The sequence below is a fragment of the Aplysia californica genome, unplaced genomic scaffold, assembly GCF_000002075.1.
Source record: "Aplysia californica isolate F4 #8 unplaced genomic scaffold, AplCal3.0 scaffold00010, whole genome shotgun sequence".
In the NCBI taxonomy this organism is placed as follows: Eukaryota; Metazoa; Mollusca; class Gastropoda; order Aplysiida; family Aplysiidae; genus Aplysia; species Aplysia californica.
This window is the reverse complement of record NW_004797280.1, coordinates 1,792,372-1,802,371: the sequence shown is the minus strand read 5'-3', so window position 1 is coordinate 1,802,371 and position 10,000 is coordinate 1,792,372. Positions and strand designations below refer to the sequence as shown.

General features: G+C 39.8%; 1 long non-coding RNA gene across 1 annotated transcript in view; it reads left to right on the top strand.

Moving 5' to 3' along the window:
* LOC106011984 overlaps window positions 1–6,902 on the top strand; it is a 20,796-nt gene extending 13,894 nt beyond the window's left edge. The window contains exon 3 of the long non-coding RNA XR_004858603.1: window positions 6,729–6,902. This is a non-coding gene — a long non-coding RNA (uncharacterized LOC106011984). The remainder of the gene's footprint in view (window positions 1–6,728) is intronic.
* Window positions 6,903–10,000: the final 3,098 nt, after the last annotated feature.

Here is a 10,000-nt window from a genome sequence, read left to right as displayed (position 1 = left end):
TGTTTGTTTGGGTCTATTACTTTTTCTTGAGGCATCTAAATGAGGAGTTGGGATGACTTCAAAGTTGACCCATTGTCCTCCTGAAGATTATTACATTCGGTGTTCGTATTCAAATAAGTTCTCTTCGTGAAGGAAAAAAAAAAGCAAAATAAAACAAACAAACACACAAATAAAACAACCAAAATCAAAACAAAAACAAAACAGAAACAAAACAACAACAATGACGACGACGACGATATCAATGTAAATATATTATTATTATTATTATTATTATTATTATTATTATTATTATTATTATTATTATTATTATTATTATTATTATTATTATTATTATTACTATTATTATTATTATTATTATCATTGTTATTATTATTAATTTTTTTATATTATTATTATTATTATTATTATTATTATTATTATCATTATTATTATCATTACTATTACTACTACAATTATTATTATTATTATTATTATTATTATTATTATTATTATTATTATTATTATTAGTTTTATTATTATTAATACTACTACTATTGTTATTATTATTATCATTAAATTATTATTATTATTATTATTATTATTATTATTATCATTATTATTATTATTATTATTATTATTATTATTATTATTATTATTATTATTATTATTATTAATATTATTATTGTTGTTGTTGTTATTATTATTTCTATCAACTGCATGCATGGTCGAGGGACCAGCCCTCTCCTGTAACTGTCATGCCTATCTGCACCCTGATCTCGGGGGTCACCTGGAAAGATCACACAGCCCCGACTTACAACCTTTAGCCTGTAGAGATATTGAAGACATTATGCGGGGAACATCTTGGCGTAGGGGAATCCCCCAGAGAACGGACGCGAGCAGGTCACAAAGTTCTGCCGCTGAGAATTCCATTGAGCGCCGCGTATTGCTCAGCCGGCTGATAAGACGTGAACTTGATACGCGCTGTGATTTTTTTTCTCTATATACGGGTTTTGTTTTCTTTCTTTTCTTCTTTTTTTTTGCATGTGTGTTACTTTCTGTTTTAATTTCGATTCGAGTTCGTTTTTGATGATGTTGTTGTTCATTTTTATCCCAGTGCTGTCGTAATTATTTTTAAAGACTGCACTTCATGTTGCCGGGTCTGGGCTTTTCATCGAGTTTTGAAGTACATGTATTGATGACTGTATAATTGATTGGGGGTTATTAGTTCGCTTTTCTTTCTCTTCTTTTGAAAGTTTTCTGTTTGCAGGATAATATTATTGTTTCAATTGCCTAGAACAGATGGTGAATTTCAGCGCTGAATTGAAGAGATTATCATAACACAATGTATATGTAGTTACGAAGCGAATTGAAATATTAGAATAATCAATAAATATGAATTTCTTCTGTTCTATAGACTAACCATAATATTATCTATACCCCCCCCCCCCCGACCTCTTGTCCCAAGTGTCAGTTTCCAAATACACATTTATATACACGTACTCTCAGATGCCAGTCAACTTTAAACATACACTCACATGCACTTTTACTTTAGATTCATCCACTCCCACATCCCACACCACCCACACACAAAACACACCTCCTCCCTATTCAAATCAAGTCCATATATTCATATCAGATCAAGTTTGCATTGGTTTTGTTTTGTTTTGTTTTTTAGTAACATTTTCATTTGACAATAACATGTCTAGAACGTGTGAAATTATTGTGTCACAGCAAACTAATCACATCAAAGTGTTAGAGTTGACACCTTCTCTCTTTCTACACGGTATCCCGCAATCCAAAAACAGTCTGATATTAGCAGTTCATCTTTCAGTAGAGTTTGAACACTCGATTTGGGATACTTTCCCATTACAGTACAGAGTTCTAGTCCTTGTAAGGGAAAGACACTTTTTTTGCAAACATGGAAAGCTGTAAGGGGCAAGAGAAATTGCATGCACGGCCAGCACCGTTATACCTAGCGTACACCACCAGTTTAATTCATTTGATTCTGTCGGATTTTGCTTCCTTTCGACCTAATTCGACTGATTTCGACTGTTAACGTTAAAACCAAAGGAATATATTTTTCAAGGACGCGTGTCGAACCTGTCGTAGCCGTCGGATGTGAACAACCAATCACAACGCTTGTAGCCTACGAGTCACAAAATCAGTCATTTTGCCGCGTGTAAATTTGGAGAGGCTGCTACTGATAGATCTAGAAAGCTATCGACATGCCCCATTTTTGTAAGAATAGAAAAAAACCCATCCCAACACAGCAACCGCGAAATGTGTCAGTACCAGGAATCAAGTCAGAAAGCACCTGATACTATCATTGAAGGAAATAGCTGTTCTCCGACCGGTAAGTTTTCTGTACAATAACACCCGCACCAGTCAAAGGTGTTTTTTTTTTTTAATCCAATTTAAAACAATAAAGGGGTTTGGGGAGTAGGGGATGGATCTACCCGTAGTGTGCACTGAGGCTGACATTAATCGACCGGATCCGGCCCGGCCCGACCTGACCTAATTCTGCCGATGGGCACTGGGTATTAGTTAATTAAGAAAGTCCGTTTCTTAAAACTGTGCAAGTGCCAGTGCATGTGCGTGTATTCCTTTTTATGAGAATTTGTGGCTGATGGAAACAATAAGAAATGATATATAACTCTCAGGTTGGGTTGGGAGTTTTTTTAAATGTAAAAAGTATTCTTACCTCGCCTCTTAATTACCCTTACCTTCCGAAGAGAATGGAAGATCGAGCTGAAAAGATATTATTTTAACGTGCCACGGTGGGTGGGTGAGTTGGGGGATGAAAGGGAGTAACTTCTGTGAAAAGAGAGATTGGGGTTTTGCCGATGAATGTATAAAACTGACCGAAAAATCGGATAAATGATACATAAATGGCCTGCAGGTCAGGAACGCCAAGAAACAGAAGTCGCCGTTAAGTTCTGTGTACAGAATGATATATCAAATGTATCTCTATTATAGGAGGACGGAAAAGCGTAGGTGTTTAGATGATGGGCGGAGAGGTAGAGGAGTTTATAAATATTATATTATTAGTTCTATTTCAGGGACCGTCATGAAGTTGGATTATGTGTTTATTAGGGTGTGTATGCGTGCTTATGCGTGTGCATGAGCGTATGTGTGTGTTTGTGTGTGTGTGTGTGTGTGTGTGTGTGTGTGTGTGTGTATGTGTGTGTGTGTAAGTTTGCGTGAAGGGGAGAGAGTGTGAGGGATGCGAGAGAAAGGAAAGACAGAGGAAAAGACTAAAGAGCCTAAGTAAGATGGCAAGAGACAGAAAGACCAAGAGAGGAGAGAGGGGGCGAGAAAGAGAGACGGGGGGGGGGGGAGTGAGACGGATAGGGGAGGGTGAGATACGAGGAGAGCGAGACAGACAGACAGACGGACAGACAGACAGACAGACAGATAGACAGACAGACAGACAGACAGACAGACGGACGGACAGACAGACAGACAGACAGACAGACAGACAGACAGACAGACAGACAGACAGACAGACAGACAGACAGACAGACAGACAGACAGACAGACAGACAGACAGTTTCTTTTTGCAATTGACGTAGTTCGGTAACATGTACTGCTATTATTGTTTTTAATATTGTTTCTGTTTCTGTCCCTCCTCCCTGTTGCCACTTTTTTTTCACGGATCCAGGGGTGAAAGACTGAAAAGCAAGTTGGAGAAAGTTTTGAGACAATTTTTATATAATTCTGTGAGCGCATAGTTGAGAAGTTGAAAACTGAAAACGCGTATAAGATTTGGAAATGTTACATTACAAAATTACAAAGACATACTTTAGCGGGGTATCTACCGAACACTGGGAAAAAACAACACCAGCCTCTTCCTCGAGACATTAAAACCCTTTTATTCAGTCGTGATTACTTTTCAAGAAAAGTTGAGTTAAGATTAGTTCCCTTTCTTTTTACTTCTACCTCCGTAATGCACAGCTAAATTCTTGAATTTCTGGACGACTTTTTCCCCCGAATGTCTGTATCTTAGTAGTAACAGTCACGGAGCGGTTGCACTCCTGTCTGCGGCATGTCATGGGCGAAAGCGTTTCATCTTGTTCGTTTGAAGCGACGATGAGAGAGAAAGATGCAAAAAAGATTTTACGGAAAGGATTAGAAAAAAGATAACGGCGAAGTTATGAAGTGGTGATAAGAACTTCTTATGCCTAAGTCTGTGTTCTACCGCGCCAGGGGAAGGCTTATCTCCTGCTTAGCCGTGTAAAACAATGTGAGATCGTATTTGCATCTGGAAGCGTGAACCGAAAAATGCAGTAATTTACAAGAAAAAAGAAGATAAAAAGCTACTTCAAAAGATCTGACTGTGAAATAGAAGTTTTAGGTTCACAATAAAGCAAGACATGCCGTTGATCTTAAAACTAATGTATCGGGTTGAATTTCTCGAAATCTAAGATAGTAAAAAGAAAGTTGACTGAAAGAAAACGAAAGCCATGGACGAACGGGTTGTTGATTTTTAAATGGCAGACACACAAGGTCACGAACAGAAAAGTGAAGGAATCTATTATGTCCACTATCGCAAACAAAGAGACAGAAAAACTGATAGACAGAGGAATATAAATACAGACAGAAGCTAAAATAGTTGTGTGTTTTTTTTAAAGACTGGCGTCTAAGTTGTATTTACAAAAAGATATTATGTCAATCAGTTTAAAATTAACAATTTGACTAGCGTGTGGACAAAGGTGGCAAAAGCTCCGTGGAGTTTTCAGCTCTGTCTTTGTCTCTGTTGTCAAAATGTTCGCGGTGATTTTTGGTTTTTGCCCCACTGACTCAAACAGAAACTCATCAGTTTTTTATTAAGAATTTCTGTTATTACATATATATGAACATAGATGGTCGCCAACCAATTCTCAGTCGTACGTCTTGTTTGTGTGTTTCAACAGCAGACGGTTCAACACAAACAAATAAATTTATGTACCTGTATTCATTTTATAATCTTTTCGAATTCTTTCTAATGTCTGTTAACTGAAAATGTATAATATGTCCCGCGCACTCATATGACATTATGCAGTTGCGAGCGCCGTAAAACACTTACCAAAATAAATAAATAAATAAAGCTCGTTTGACCCCCCTCGGTGGGGCTTCTACTGATGTGTTCTCCAATTTAAGAAAGAGATTTACATTGTTTCTAAGCGTTGTGTTATCTTTAGCTACATTTAGGATGGAAAATGGATCTCGAAACTAGAGAAAGAGAGACGTTTTTCTTCAATATGACCCGTCTGTATAGAGATGAGAGTATTTTTTTCTCCAACAACAGGCCTAAGGTAGCTGACTCAAAATAATACTTGTACGAGTACCTTACCCTTTTACTCCCCCAAACCCTATTACTCGTGTTTCGGATTCATATTAATAAGCTCAGTTCGACGCATAATATTGCGTCAGTTTACAGTTTCAGAAAATAAGAATGCTACAACAATGTTTATAACCTTTTAATTAAAAAGATCTGACGGCTTCACGATCCCGTGGTACAGACTCGCAACTCACATCCAGAACTTTGCACCCCGATGTTACAACTTAACTGCAACCCTAATAACAGATACCCGCCGAACGTTTTTACCTTAACACTCAGAGAAATTTAGCTCAACACATAGATCTGGAATGAGAATATCTATTGAACCTTTCTTCGTTATACAGATGCGCTAGATATGTTGCCAAGATCTGCCAGTCCCAGCCACGTAGCTCAGCTGTGCCGTCAGTCAATCACAAATGTATAACATGTATTACTCTGTTGTCATCCGCCCGAGGCTGCCTTGGAGCGGGCGGATTGGTCCAAAGGGGGAAAAAGAGGGGAGGGGGGGGCAGTGAGAAGAAGGAACCACTAAATCCTTTCCTCACAGTTTCAGCATTAAGAAAATCAGTTTTCTTTAGAACATATTCTCAAACTTGTAGTAAACATAGAAAGACGCCATGTCATAAAAAGTGGTGTCTGTCACGAACACGACTTTTCATGTAAAACTCATACATAGGATGGTATTTGATTACATACTCTGTGTTTTGATCGTAAAACAATTCGTTTTGCTTGGCGTCGTGTTGCGAAGCGACGTTCAAGATCGTCGCAGTTGGGTGCAAGCCTACCGTCTGGTCTTCTCGTCTTGGGACCTTCATCTCGGTTTCTTGAGCGGTCGGAGATAAAACTGGGGAGGTTTCCAGCGGAGACGGAGTGCACTTCTCCCCAGATTGGACCCACCAGGGGGTCCCCGTGGAGACCCCTAGTGGCAAACTAGGCTTCCAGCTTCCTAAGACCAGCAGCCCTTTTCTCATGGGTGTACAAATTTGAGTGATAACCGTATCGTGGTCTTGTTGCGCTTGTGGAATGAGGCAGGACAGGTGAAGAGCATGCGCAATGAAAGCACGTGACCGGAATGTAAACATTTCGTTGGGCAAGGTGCGAGTCGGCGTGAGCTCGGCTACCAGTTGTGATTACTTGCTGTGACGAAAAGCAATAGGAAAACAATTGTGCGCTTGTGTGAAAAGCCCTTGCAAGCGTGCTGAGAAGTCAAAACAAATTTGTTCTGCCCGCTGTCAGCAGTAGGCACGGTTATTTACTCTGGAAGCAGCGAGAACGATTATAAACACATTACAGCACGTGTTTAGCAATATTTTGGAAGTTGAAATTCTATTTAGAAAAGGTATTAAGCTGTGAGTAGAAACATGCTCTCAATGACACCCCCCCCCCCCTCATTCTCCTTTTCTCATGTTTCTCTTTTCTTGTTTTTCAGTGCCTGCCAAGTGAAAGTCCAGATGAGGCACACGGGACATCCCATAATTAACATTATGATATCTATTTTTCTTCAACTGACAGTAAATCAGACTGGAATATCCATCTGGATTCAAAATGAACACACTGTCGTGTCATCGCCCGGAATAAAGATGAGCTTACCACATGCGTGAAAGATTTGCTTGTTTTCGCTTTTGTCTTCGTTTTGCTTGATTTTTCCTTGGTATGTTTGTTGGGGGGGGGGGGGGGGGGTTCAGCTCAACAAATAGACTGTAATGTTCGTTATTTTTCTAATGTTGGTTTTACGCCCTCGTCGATACAATTTAGTTACTTTAAAAATAGGGCATCGACCCTGCCTGAGCTGGGAGGGATAAACATTCCAGCAGACAGACCGATATACAAATGTACTCCTTAAAAATACTACCCACGCGAGAAACAACCTTGCGTCTCCTGTGTGCGACAACGCAGTGCCTAATGGTTACACAAGCAACCTCTGTAAGGTAATTACAAACGCTGGAAAGACAAGAGACATGATAATCTAGATCTAGGTTACGACATTGATATTTAGTTTAAAAACCATTAATGATTTTTTTTCTTTTAAGTTAATATTCAGTTAACTTGCTCACTTTGAGCGAGAGTCCAATATTCAATCTTCTCGATATCTGTTTTCAAGGTAAACGTAACACTCTTTCCAATTTGGTTTGTATTTTCACTTATCCAGGTCTGAGACGGTTCTGATGATGATTCAATAAGACAAGTTGATTCATTCGACGACAGAGTAGAGGTTGTGTGGAGTCGAAAAATGTGTATGTGTGTGTGTGTGTGTGTGTGTGTGTGTGTGTGTGTGTGTGTGTGTGTGTGTGTGTGTGTATGTGTGCGTGTGCGTGTGCGTGAAAGAGACTGTGTATAGCAAAACTATTGATTTGTGAATAAACAGGTAGACTGCGATTACACAGGAGTTGACTTATTGAGATTTTTTTTTAACGTATAAAGCCTTCATACAATGATGGAGGGGAAAAGGGTATGGATGTGGGGTATGCCAGAAAATGGGGATTGAGAAATTGCAACTTTTAAAAAATCAAAAAATAAAATATGTGAACATTGCGACAGCATGCTGAAAGGGCAGAAGAGGAATAGAACAGAGACAAGGAGGCAAGGTGAAGTTAACGTCTTCTGTGGGTGAAATACTTTTTTTAAATACAAAAAGGAAGGAAAAAGACGGAAAACAAAAGAGAGGAAAAAGGGGTAGTGTGTGTGTGATTGGGTGTGGGGGGGGCTTTCCTAGGCTGTCGTCGTGTGTGAAAGAGACGAGTAGAGTAATCACCTTATTTTTCACTTCATCAGACGCGTCAGCCCCTGATTAGATGAGCCCCGGCTAGTCCCGGAAAGGCCCGGCAAGTCTCGTGTGTGGCGTAGGGGTGGCGTCAGAGACGCTGCTGGAGAACGTATTGCTGCACTGCTCTGCCTTCATGGACTTCCGGGTTCACGGTAGGGGCTGACAACTCTCCTGGACTGCCCCATAAATTCACTGTTCGTGACGTAATACACGTATTTGTGCGCTGGCTGTTGGGGTGTAGCAATTAAAAATTGAATTTTTTAAAAAGTACATATGTTTTTACTCCCCCCATCGACACAATTTAGATCGTCTAGGAGACGGGCTTTGACCCTGCCTGTCAGGACCAACCCAGACTGAGAGGGATATAACAACCCAACAGGAACACCGAGATACTCGATAAAAATTCTCCCCTCTGGGATAATCGGACTCGGGTCTTCCGTGTGTGCAACAGTGAAGTGCCCAACTGCTTCACCACAGACACCGGTCAATGCAATCTGTTTTGGAGAAATTCGTGGCTCAAAGTTTAAATTATCTGTCTTGTTCTATCATTAATACTTTCTCTCCATTCGCTGACTTGACAGGGTAACAAACCTTCTGCTTCAGACTTGTCTATATGGTATCTAATAATCCGTTTATAAAAGCAAGAGCTGCGATCTCGTTTTTCTTTTTAAGTTGAACGAGAAATGTGTTGGTTAAAAGAGCTTCTTGCAACAACACTTTTTAAGATTCTGACTAAAATCATGGCATCCAAAACAAATATCTTGAAACAAAGTTCTCTTTAACGGTTATGAGTTTGGTTTTGATCTGCATCTCACAAGCTACTGTGTACGTCATCATCAAAGAACCACTGTTGGGCCTCTAGATAGATTGGGTACTCAAAAAAAGCAAACACTTTTTGAAAAGAATAGCAGGCCGTATAATATGCTGTATTGCACTGCGGGTGGAAGTATGTATACAATCCACTACCCTTAACTCAGAACTGAATAGTGAAGACAGCGGTTGAAGTTGACCGACTGGAGACATGTTCCTATGTGTTTCTTGGTTATTTCTCTTTGTCATTTAGCGGGGTCTTTCTTAATCTCTTCACTGCTGTGTAGATGCGTGTACACATTTATTGTGTTCTCCCATAAGGGTTCCCTGCTATTTTGCTACAGGTCTATAGTGGGTATTTTTGAAGATGTACCGGTAATTGCAACTTGAGCAGTTTCTTATTTTTAATGAGGGTAAATATTGCATTGTGACTTTGTTTAAAACTCTCTTGAATGAATATTTTCTCTTGTCTGTACACATGTTAATACAAACGCTTAAGCCTGAGGTTGAGATGGTAAAGAAAAAAAAACACTCTTGCCAACAACAAATCTCATCTGACCATTTTAACTGTAAACATCACATTTAATACATTCTAGTACTTCATTTTTCGCTAATTTGTTACCAGACAAATTCTCAAAGTAACACTCAGCAAGCTCAGTTGGGCACTGAAGCACTTACTGAATGGAAGAACTATACGCCTGTCGTTGTGACTGGGGGCGCCTCCAACTCGCTGGGGGTCTCTTCTTAGTCCTGAAATCTCATCTCAAGAGACAACGAGAAAATAGACCAAATTTACAAATACTCATTCGAACAAGAGAGAGGGGGAGGAGAGGGAGAGAGGGGGAGCGAGAAAGAGAGAGAGAGAGAGAGAGAGAGAGAGAGAGAGAGAGAGAGAGAGAGAAACCTCCACCCAACCCACAGTTCGAAGCGTTCATTTCCATTCCTGCCTCTGGCTTGGGCAGCCTCTCTCACGGTCGACTGGCGAGTCAAATGTGAATTAAAACGAAAGAAATAGCTGTGGCAGCCGAGTGGCGCCCTGCTAAATCTGCAGGGACATGCACCAGCATGGAAAGAGGTCGACAGATATCGCGTGAATAAGCACAACTAGCCTTTCCCCCTTTCACCCC